Source organism: Ascaphus truei, chromosome 19 (assembly GCF_040206685.1).
Source record: "Ascaphus truei isolate aAscTru1 chromosome 19, aAscTru1.hap1, whole genome shotgun sequence".
Classification (NCBI taxonomy): Eukaryota; Metazoa; Chordata; class Amphibia; order Anura; family Ascaphidae; genus Ascaphus; species Ascaphus truei.
Genome location: NC_134501.1, coordinates 5,307,148 through 5,319,351, shown reverse-complemented (window position 1 = coordinate 5,319,351; position 12,204 = coordinate 5,307,148).

Below are 12,204 nucleotides of genomic sequence, written 5' to 3'. Positions count from 1 at the left end.
GTTTGCCCAAAAAAATATTCAATGTCAGATCCCAGGAAGTATAATGGGTTCCTGAGCTCGTGTGGGGGTGGCTCACTTTGTAAGACCCCAAACTGCACCTTAGTGGGGGGGTGTATAGCGGTCAATTACAGCAGGAGCCTCCAAAGCCATGCCCCACCCTGTGCCAATGCATTGTGGGACGTGGCCTCGGAAGCTCCCGCAGTGATTGAAGGCTATGCCCCCCCATCCTGCCTGTACACACTGAGGGGCAGTTTGGGGCCTTATTAAGCGTGTGTTCCCCCACAAGCTCAGGACACTATATTGCCTGGGATCGGTCACACAGTTCTGTTAGCGATACTCTGATGAGTAAGATTTATTAATTAGGGGGTTCACTTAACATAGGAACAAATACAATGTTGTAAGCAAGTGGAACAGCTGCTTCAACTCCTCCATTTGACACTCCCCAAGCTGAGACACATGGGGCAAAAACTAGAACCGAGACCGTGATATATTGACGCTAAAAGACGCGACACAAAAATAACGGGCTTGGCGCCAATTTTCATGTAAGACTTGAGTATAAAAATAACCATTTGCCTCATTTGTTGACTGATTATTTAAAGAAGGGGGTCAAAAACTCCAACAGGCCAGGTTTTATGGATATCCCTGCTTCAGCACAGGTGGCTCAATCAGTGACTCGATCTTCAACTGAGCCACTGATTGAGCCACCTGTGCTGAAGCAGGGATATCCATAAAACCTGGCCTGTTGGTGGCCCTTGAGATCGGAGTTTGAGACCCCAGCTTAAAGGTGATGCAAGGCGTGAGTCCTTTTTCCGCATGGCATTTTGTGATCAGTTTTCACATAGTTGGAAACATTCATAGGGAATGCAAATGACAATCAATTAAAATCAAACTCATTACCCGCTGATTTTTTATTTATTTTTTGCGAACAAAGGCAAGCCCACACAATCCTAAAGGCAATAGATTTCCCACCTAGTTTCAGAACAACAGGCGACATGTGATTGATTTATCCGAATCCATTCATGTTTAAATTAAAATATGTTCAATGACCTTTTAAAATTATGTTGATTAGATTGATTGTTTATATGTTTGCATCCAAGTCTACCTGCTGTTAAACCAGAGGTGGCTAACTCCAGTCCTCAAGGGCCACCAACAGGTCAGGTTTTATGGATATCGCTGCTTCAGCACAGGTGGTTCAATTAGTGACTCAATTGAAGAGCCAGCTTCAGCACAGGTGGCTCAATCAATGGCTCAGTCTTCAACCGAGCCACTGATTGAGCCACCTATGCTGAAGCAGGGATATCCTTTAAACCTGACCCTTGAGGACAGGAGTTGCCCCCCCTGTGTTAAAAACATTCATAAAAATTTAACCCTTTGCCGCTAGAGAGACCAACACAAACAAACACTTTTTGTTCTACAATGAGGTTTAATCCCAGCAGGATTATCACCTGTTATTTTCAATATACAAGTCAGCAAATTACCATTAAACAATTTTCTCGCTGAAATAAAATCTGGCTGCCCTCTGTGTTGACCACTATAAATATTGTAGCCACGTAGTAAATGGGACATCAAAAGCAATATCATTATGTTGATTTGCAAGTTTTTTATGACTTACGTTCGATAAAAATATCAGACGTGGACACTTAAAGGCTCTCTCTACAGTAAACAATATTGATTGATTATTGATAATTGTGGTAAACCTACCAACCCTATAAGTAATGTCAGACAGAACTGTCCAACATGGATTTCCAAACTCCGTCTCTAAATACATTTAGACAAGAAAGAAAGCCGTTTTAGAATATTATTGAAAGACACCAAATAGATATATCGGAATATCTGTTACATGCAGGAAATCAATAGGAGAATGAAGAAGGAATAGACAAGAGAATCTTTCAGGGGAGCCTTCCACTGTGCCTCAGGAGGAAAGTGTTAGAGCAGTGTATCCTGCCCGTGCTCATGCATAGATGTGAAACTTGGACCCTACATGAGAAGATCATTTAGAAGCTTCAACTTAAAGTATGAAGAGATGTATGCTGGGTATTACCCGAAAAAGAGCGAACGGGCTCATAAGCAAACAAAAGGCTGTGACATCGTCACAAGGGTGACGAAATTAAAATGGTGGTGGGGCAAACATATCGCAAGACGAAATTACCATTGTTGTACATAGATGGTACTCAACTCCAAGGTACTCAACTGAATTCCAAGGGTTACCAAAGACCAAGACGATGACCAAAAGTAAGATGGGAGAATGAAGGCAGACACTGTTGGAGCAATGTGGAGAAGAGAATTGTGGAACCAAAGCACCAGTGGGGAGGCTTCATCCAGCTGTGGATCGAGACCAGCTGATGATATATTGTATTTTGTAATGCCGTGAAGCTGTGTTTCGGTTCAAATCCTCTGTGATGTAATTACTTTATTTCTCTGTGTCTTTGCATTTAATGGAGACAGACACCACACTATATTGTATTGTATATTAGTGTACAGCAATACACACAAATATTTGGGAAAAGAAAGATCAGTGCAATTTGATGTCCTCTAAAATGCAATGCTAAGTCCTTCTCAACCCCACTGCAGCAGTTATAGTGCAATGGTATTTGGGCAGGGGGCTCAACTCCAGTCCTTCAGCCCCATGCCCCCTCCTCACCCCCCAACAGGTCAGGTTTTCAGGATATCTCAGCTTCAGCACGTGGCTCAATCAGAGGCTCCGTCGAAGAAATCAGTACCACAATTTTTATGGCTCTCAAACCCCGGCCCCCAGTATTATCTACAGCACTGTATCTGGAACTACTTGTACAAGGTAATAATAATAATTATAATATTAACATCTGAATGCCAAGCGCGCTTCATTTCTGTGCTCAAAAAAAAAGAAGAAAACTCATTGTTGACAGTGAGGGTGCAGATTGAGACATTTCAGGCTAGTACTGTACATACACTACAAGGACAATTTAGAATGAAATATCTGTGCACAAATTTTGCGCCAAGAAAAGGTTTCCAATACTTTAGTACGGGGGGGGGTGCAAAGTGGGGGCACCCCCCCCTGGAAATCTGTAGCATGGCAGCTACAGAGGTCCCGCCCTCTCTCCCAAGGCATTTAAATTAAATCCCGGGGGACCACGCAAGGCCTCTGCAGCTTCTCTTACCTGGTATTCAGTGACGGGTCGCCTTGGTAACCCGGCAACAAACAACACCGCGGGCTCACGTGATGTCATGTGACCCTGCGGCATCATTTGACGCCGTAAACTAACAGGAGGGGGGATGCGAACCGGGAGGTGAGCAGGCAGGGGGGCGCAGGGTCAAAATTTTGCGCACCCCTGCTTTAGAACAGGGGTGCTCAACTCCAGTCCTCAATTACCCCACCCCCCCTCCCAACAGGTCAGGTTTTCAGGATATTCCAGCTTCAGCACAGGTGGCTCAATCAGAGGTCAGTCTTTAACTGAGCGTCTGATTCAGCCACGTGTGCTGAAGCAGGGACTGATTGAGCCACCTGTGCTGAAGCTGGGATATTCTCAGAACCTGACCTGTTAAGGGGGCATGAGTACTGGAGTTGAACACCCCAGCTTTAGTACATAGGTGTCGTCATTATACAAGCTCTACACACATTAATCATGTATCGAAATTCCCTAATATTTTCAAATCATAAAGTGATATTTGAGCAACATGCAATTAACACAATAAACCTGCAAACACATTTAGCAGCACTTGAAAGATCTAAAGGCATTGGTATTACGTTGTTTAATTGCACATCTGTGAACATAACTTTAGCATTTAATAAAGGAGAAATATAGTATTAGATAATACTTACTGCATTTTTTTAAATTCAACTCTTAATGCCATTTTTAATTACGTTTAATAAACCGAACATCCTTTGATTTCTATAGCAGGTTCTATAGCAGGCAAACATTTCCCTGTCTGTGATAATGGGTTGCCAATATTCCCAGCAGTTTGAGTTGCAAACTGTAACAATAGATAATGTTACCATAGTAATATAAGGATACATTGTAGCTGCTGAATTACACTGACTGAAGGATTGATTGAAACTGAAAGGCAGCCATTTAGTGAACCTTGGAAGCAGGATTTTTGCTGATCGATCACAGGAGAACTAATTGATCGGCAGTTTAGGTCATTTGTTTTCAATGAAGGAAATCAAAAGCTGCATATAATACAACTAATAAAAAAAGATTTTTTTTTAAGTACCGCGCAGACTGTCTCTTTAAAGTTTCTTTACTTAGTATCAGTTTGCATGGATTCGCTATTTTTTTTTTAAATTAAATGAAATTGGTAGATTATTGTGAATATACAACGATCCAGTTTCCATTCCCCTATAAAACCTTCATCAGGATTAAACGTGAGCATGCCAAAAACCTTTTAGCAATGCCCACAAAGTCACCTCTCTTGCTCAGTTTCCTCGGAGCACCTGTTCATTTACAAGAACATATATCCGCCGAGATGTAGAGTGGTTTGAATATTCATTCTCACGCCCCCATCATTAGTACATCCTAAGCATTTAATAATCCACATTCATATCATGGCAGATGGCACAGGGATTATGATGACAGCAGACAGGAGCACCATCCTGCACATCTGATAAATCTGTGATACCTGTTGGTCAAATATTAATACTGATATAAATATTTATTCAGATGTAACTCTCTGAACCTATGTTCCCATGTATGATCAGTGGTTGCTAGGCAATAATCAAGAGTTTGAGTAGTGGGCGGCTCTTCTAGTTGACGGGATTTGTTCAAACTCTGTGCATCTGTAAGGTTACGTGACCCCGCCAAGCTTAAGTGAAACAGAAAGACTGAAGGCGAGACTAACGAAATCCCTACTTTTCACTGGAGGAAGCGGGAAACTGTTTTTGTGTCATTTTTTGTGCAGTTTATAAAACTCTCTCTCTCTATTTAGCAGGTACACTACACAGTTTTCGGGATCTGTAAGACCAGCTGTAACTACAGATGCAGTGTTAGTTAAATTCATTTTGGGGGCAAGGAAACTGCAGCTGAACGGCTCCTGACTGCGGTCCTATTGCAGCTTGCCCAAGTCCAAAGACCCACTGCACTCATTTCCCATTAGGATTGACGCAGCGGGAGTCCCTGTTTATGAATGGGACCCCCGCTGCGCTAATCCTACAAGGCCGCACCAGTCTGGAAGGGCTGCGCAGAGAGAAGCGGTCCCTTTCTCTGTCTCTCCCCGCACAGCTCTAACAGCCCATTTCTCTATTTTTATTATTATTTTTAGTACATAGGATTGAAGCAGGGGGTCTCCGGAGCTGGACCGCGTTAATTTCCCTGCCCCAAGGAGCAGTGGAGGAAAAGATCAGCACGTGAGCGGAGCCATCACAATTCAACAGGGTCGGAGTGGCCATGGAGAGAACAGCAAAGGTCCAAAGACATGTTGCAGCCAACTGTACAATGTCCCAGGATCTGGGAGTAACCCCCGAGGGGATTACACCTGTAACCTTACAGTACCATGGACAGCAGCTCAAAAAGGTTTCTCCAAGTCTTTGCGGAGAAACAGTCCTGCAACTGTACACCGATCAGTAATACATAAACCAGTTCCAACGCTGTGCTGGCACTTATAAGGGCCCTCTTGAATAATACGGGGTCACTGAGACTCATTAAGGGAGTCACTGTGGGACAGAAGCACAGCGATACCCACCAGGATTACAAATTGTGGCAAACTGTATGAAGTGTATTACTGGATCCTCATGAGAGAGGATCTGATCGGGATTGTTGGAGTTATTTCATTAATACAAAACTTTGCAATTTGAATACGTGTCTTGTCATACTGTCTGACCCAACCAAGCTCCCAGCTGGTACTTTGGTGCTACGTACATGTTGAGGAGTAAGACTCAGAACCCCGCCCTGTTATGTCTAAATCAGGCTGGCGTAATAAAGAGCGCTTACACTGTATTGTCTGTGATTTGTTGAGCACTCACGCATGGCACACCTGTGAGCACATGACCTGTGTATAGGACAAGGGTTAATACACAGCTCTCTAGTCGAGTCACTTTTCTCCACACATGGACCCTCAAATGACAAATATTTCCCCTCAATCCATCGCAATATACCACCTGTCATGAACCTCACCTTTGTGAGCACGTGACTTATACAGTATATGCAAGCAGGGTTAATAGACACACAGTCAACTCGCTGCCCAACCTTTCACCTTCGCAAGGTACTTCAAATGAGTTAATATTTACCCTTACTTGGTTACAGTAATATCCGCTGCCACAACGAAAGATAAACACAAAAAAATATGTATTTGCCAGGGTCTTCGATCTTAGTTTATTGAAGAAAAACTATGCACACAAAAATCTGTTGTGGCAAAATGTGTCCCAAAAATGTACTTTACTCTCTACAAAGCGTGCAAACCGTTAATTCAGAGCCCAAGTATCGCTTATTAAAGTTTGGCTTTAATATTCAAAAATACAGTGCTTAGATTGCAAAATGAGTATTATAAGAACATACCATTATAATAAATGCAGACCATTTCTTCAAATACAAGAATAAACATAAGAATTCCCTATACATTACCTCATGTAATAGGTTCTTCCCAGAGAGGTCACTGGCACAGGAAAGGTGAAAATTCACGTCTGATCCCTAAACGCGCCTCTGTTGAATTCTGATTTCATAATACATTGGTAAGACGTACAGTATGTACTGTTCTTCTGCCATTGAAAACAACATAAGCCCACCCCTGTCATAACTCATCTCTGTCTGATATTTACAACCTAAAAGAAAGAAAAAAACTCTGTCTTGTGAAGTTTAAAAAGTCTGCCCCAATATATAAAAGAAAGAAAAAGGCATCGGGAGCAGCAGCAGGTAAACCGGCACTTATTAGGAGATGAACCAGATTAGTCATTAGATTAATGACTTTAATGGTACACACAGATAGAACAGGCAAAAATATAAAAAATATATAAAAGACCTCATAACTTTATTCCTTTAATACTTGGAATAATGTGATTCATACCAATAGGTTCAGGTGAGTTTGCCGAATGTGACGAGACACATTTTGACCAGCGTGCTCCTAAATTTGAGCGACAAACGAATATCTTTTACAAATATCTATCCGTTAATCTTTAGAATAGATGTCAGGCCCATAATATACTCAGATTTAATACATTTACTCTTTTTTGGAATACCTTCTTAGCCATTGTTCCCCTGAACCCTTCAAAGAATGTCTTTGAAGGTGCGTCTAAAAGGGTCGTTTTTATTCTAGTGTCAGGAAAGTCATATTTTAATCCCATCTCTGGTAAAAATTATGTTGATTCGAGATAACCTCAGTTTTACACAACAGAGGCCTGACCTGACAGGCCATAAAAACAATTATTGTGTTTTTAAGACAATTTGTAACCATTGTTAACCCTTTGTGTGCCAGATTGATTAAAATACCCAACATCTTCTGCCATATTTCTTGCACACACCCTTATGTTTATTTAATTTTCTGTATAGCATAAAATGCATTAGCTTTGCTATGGTCAACTGTGTGTCTATAATTTTATTTTTATAGTGCCAACAGTGTACACAGAGCTTTAACAAAATAACAATTTAGTGCAATGGGTATAAGCACAACAGAGCTTTAACAAAATAACAATTTAGTGCAATGGGTATAAGCACAGCAGGTAAATCACTAAATATCTGCATTTAGTTTAATAAGACATTGCAAGGATCCCATTTATATAGTCTTTGCAATGTATTATTTGCCCGTCTGACACCAAACGTCAGTTTGTGCATTGCAGTTGGTTACAATTCCCCAAATCCCACAATACAGAATAGAAGAGTAACAGTATTATTTCCCTATGCAACAAGTGGCTAGTGTTATTTTGTTTTTTGGGAACAGTTTTCAAGTAATTTATTCATGGCAATAACTTACTAGAAACAACAGAAATAACCCTAATTCCATTCGAACATTGTACTGTATATAGAAACAAACATTTTAAGTACAAAGTGGGAATGCAATTGAGCCCTGCTGTTCAGGACAAATTGTTCTAAAGTAATATCTGACTCAGCAAATGTGTCAAGATTAGGACACATTTTATTCACAGTAAAACACCGTATTTTTAGAAACAAAGCTTCAATAATAAGTGTTTTAATCCCTTAAAATGAACAATTGTAAATCCAAGTGTTAAACATTCTGATTTAGAACTGATGTATGTGTCACAAAGTGATGCATGGTCACTGTTACAGCAGTGTTCTGCTATGCACTAAAGAGCAATACAATGTGTGTGTTTGTTTATTTATAAAATGTTTTACCAGGAAGTACATTGAGAGTTACCTCTCGTTTCATGTATGGCCTGGGCACAGTACAAGATTACATTAAATGAACAGGGTTATACATTATATTTAAAGAACAGTTACAGATCATATATGTTATAGGTGTATGTAACAGTTACAGACCAGATTAAAATGTGAGACAGGTTTAGTCTTGAAAGAACTGAGATTGGTGGCAGCAGTGAGTCTCAGGTAGGCTGTTCCAGTTGTGGGGTGCACGGTAAGAGAAGGAGGAGCGGCCGGATAATTTGTTTAACCTTTGGACCAGTCTTTTGAAGTCAGGGAACAGTCTTTTGGAGTCAGATTTCAGGTGAGGAGAGCTGTGTGTGGCAGGGGTGAGGAGCTTGTTCAGATAGGCGGGTACTGTAGCTTGGTCAGAAATATTTGAAGGCAAGACAGGAAAAATGAACTTTGCGCCTAGAATCAAGGGATATTTAGTTAAGAGCTCAAATAGCTTAAAAGAAAATATATTGCTAGATTGAAATTATAATGTACATTGATAGAAATACTTGTGGCCAGTAAACGTTTTCATTTCTGTGATCCTACTGTACCTCGGACAGCTACAATTCATATTTCTACAATATAAACACAACGTTTTACATTATAACTGCATTAATAAGGCTTGACATTGAGTTTAAAGCTACCTTTCCAAACCCTAATGTGCTAAACTTGTTTTTAAATAATTGCTTGCATCTAAAATGTGCATCTGAAGAAGTGGATGATAGAACATATTCAGGGTTAGCCATTTATTTTACTGACATCAGATTAATACAACCCACTCTTGGTTTCCTATCATTGCACCCAAGGTCATTTTTCTTTCAAGACTTATATTCCTTTGCAAGACAAAACTTGTGCTGCTCTGAAAAGCTGCAGTGAGATAGATACAAGCTGGCAACACAACAAAGGTTCAGAATCCAGGTTATCACACATGGTCTCATTTTTCTTGAAACACTGGCTTGTTTCCAATTAAAATGCAAATGTGTAATTCCTCTGGGACTTTTTACATACACAACATTAACACCAACTACAAGAGCTCTTTGCCCCTGAATACATCTTGACAATTTTTCATTTGTAACAGGAAAGTTTTTAATGGATCTGTTTAATTCTATGTTGGCATTGATACAGTATCTTCAGTTCTAGTAAGATGTTGTGGTTGATGAGTTTTCAAGACTGTATAGGTATAATTTCGTATATGTCATCTACTCATACGTTTTTAAAAAAATGAAGGAAAATTAAATGTACAGCCGCGGCCCCTTTTATTCTCCAACATCTCCGAATTTTTTCGGGCATTTTTTCCGAATGCCACGCACTTCACCGCACTTCACCGCACTTCACCGCACTTCACCGCACTTCACCGCACTTCACCGCACTTCACCGCGTTCATGCCGCATTCATGTTGCATATATTCAATATTACGAGCGCTAAAATACCAGAACATATTCCGGGGAAAAAAAATACTGCATCTGCCCGCGGTTATCAGAGTTGCGCCAATACGGCCGCATTAGGATAAAGGCGGCCGCAGCTGTAAGGGCAGTTTGCAAATACGTATTTACAAATATGTATAATAATAATAATAATGTTTTGTATTAAAATAACGTATTTTATATCTTATTTAAAACATATTATGTAAGTCACTAAGGTTATATGGTTATAAAGTTATAAATACTGGATATTGGCGAGGGGTTTGCTGCTTTAATTATCGTATTCCTTAGAGAGATTGGACCATAAGGGTAAATAATAAGAATAAGAATAATAACTTTATTTATATAGCGCTTTTCTCCCAAAGGGACTCAAAGCGCTTCAAACATTTAAAGCCAACAGTTCCACCAACAAAAAAAAAAAGTGGGCAAATTCAAGCTATAAAAGAAATCAAACACAAGATAAAAATATAAAAATATAGTACGTACAGAATATAGAATGGTACGGTACTGTAAGTATTAAATGGCGGGTAGGTTGTGGTTTACTCATCAAATGCCGGGGTAAAGAGGCAAGTCCTGAGCCTGTTTTTAAAGATATCTAGAGAGGGGGCTCTTGGAACGTATGAGGCAGAGAGTCCAAAGAGTAAGAGTAGTCTGGCTAAAAGCTGAAGCCCCAAAGTCAGGGAGATTCTGAGAACGGTTAGAGGTCCTTGACCCATGGACCAAAGTGAGCGAGTGGGAGTTTGGGGAACCAAGAGCCCTTTCATATAGTTGGGGCTGATTATTTAGGGCTTGAAATATCAGCAAACCAATCTTAAAACAGATTCTGCACCTTACAGCCAGAGAGTGAATAGAACAGGTGTCAAGTGGCAAGAACGAGTCTAAAATACAAACAAAAAGAATAGAGGGTGCGAAGATATAAAATACTTTATATAATACTAGTATATCAACATATAAAAACTGAGCACTCACATAAACATGAAAAAATAATGAATTAAATAAATGGAATAAATTGCCTTGTTATTGCCAGTCTCCCTTCTCCCGTCAGCAGCTTTGAGTCCTGATGTCCAGATGTCAAGTCTTCGAGGTCACAACCCACTGGGCACTTTTTGATTATTCATTGTGGATGGGGGTGATAGGCACTTGTAGGTCCACATGGTCTTATCAGCCCTCGCCTTGAGAAATTCTACGTTATGTATCCAAAAAGTTGCAGTTTGGGCTAAATAAATAACCTGTTATGAAGTCTGTGGGGCCGTACTCAGTTTGTTATTGGGGCCTTACAGGGAAGCCCTATTGAAGTAGTGAGCACCGGAAATTGAATTGTTCATCTTGTTTTTATATTTCAAGAAGAGCGCCTGGAAAATTCTCCTATCATATTTATCTGGATTCAACCTCATCCAACTGGCATTCATCTACTCTAGGAGTTCAACTAGACATCCTTAGAGGACTGATAATGGGTCCTTAGTACCTGGTGCAACGGTCAAGTGAAGTGGAGTGTCATAATAACCAAGACCCAGTGATAGTAACGAGCGTCAGAGTGATTTTTAGTCTGGCACAGTAGTATATGACGTTTTGCTCATTGGGCCCTATTCTCTACAGCTCCGAAGTTGTCATTGCCAAAACGCACGGTTTTCCATGTTCAGAAGTTGCGGATTGAAATGTGAGAAAGAATAGTACAATAGAAAAGACAGGTCTATCTATAAATAAATAAATGGGTAATAGGAAGCAGGCACACCGGGTCTTGGGAGAAAATATATCAAATTTATAGGGAGAGAGAGAGGGGGGGGGGAGAGAGGGGGGAGAGAGAGAGGAGGGGGGAGAGAAAGGGGGAGAGATAGGGGGATAGATAGGGGGAGAGAGAGAGGGGGGGTGAGAGATAGGGGGTGAGAGATAGGGGGAGAGAGAGAGGGGGAGAGAGAAAGGGGGAACTGTATATATACCAGACAATAGTTTCACTGTGTATTTCTTGTATTGGTTTGTCCTCTTTGTCCAATTTATTGTTTACACACTGTATTTTTTTATATTAATTAGTGATTAGCAGTATTTAGATATTTTTGGAGCGAGGTGTAGCAGTGTATAGGTTGAAGTGTTACTGTTTGACATTAAGGTAAAAAAAAAATCCATTATATACAAATACATTTGTCCTTGTCACTTTCCCACTTTCCTCGGCTGTGTACAATGCTTTGGCAACATTTTCCTCTTAAACATCACATCACATCACGATGAGCTTAACAAACTGTGACATTCAATGCAGAATCCCAGGACATCATGGACATGTAACCCAGGCACGGTTACTAGAAATGTAGTTGCAGTGGGAGATGCTCTTATTTTGCAGAAATACTCACGCATATAATTAATTTCTCTCCAGTGAATTGTATTTGTATTGCAGTGACCTTTATAAAATATTACCATTGCAGCATAATATACATCTCAGAAACAAAACGGGGTAAAGGAACAGCTGTTCAGTTTCATAACCTCAAGAGTGACATTATCCTGCAACCTTTGAAGAAGCA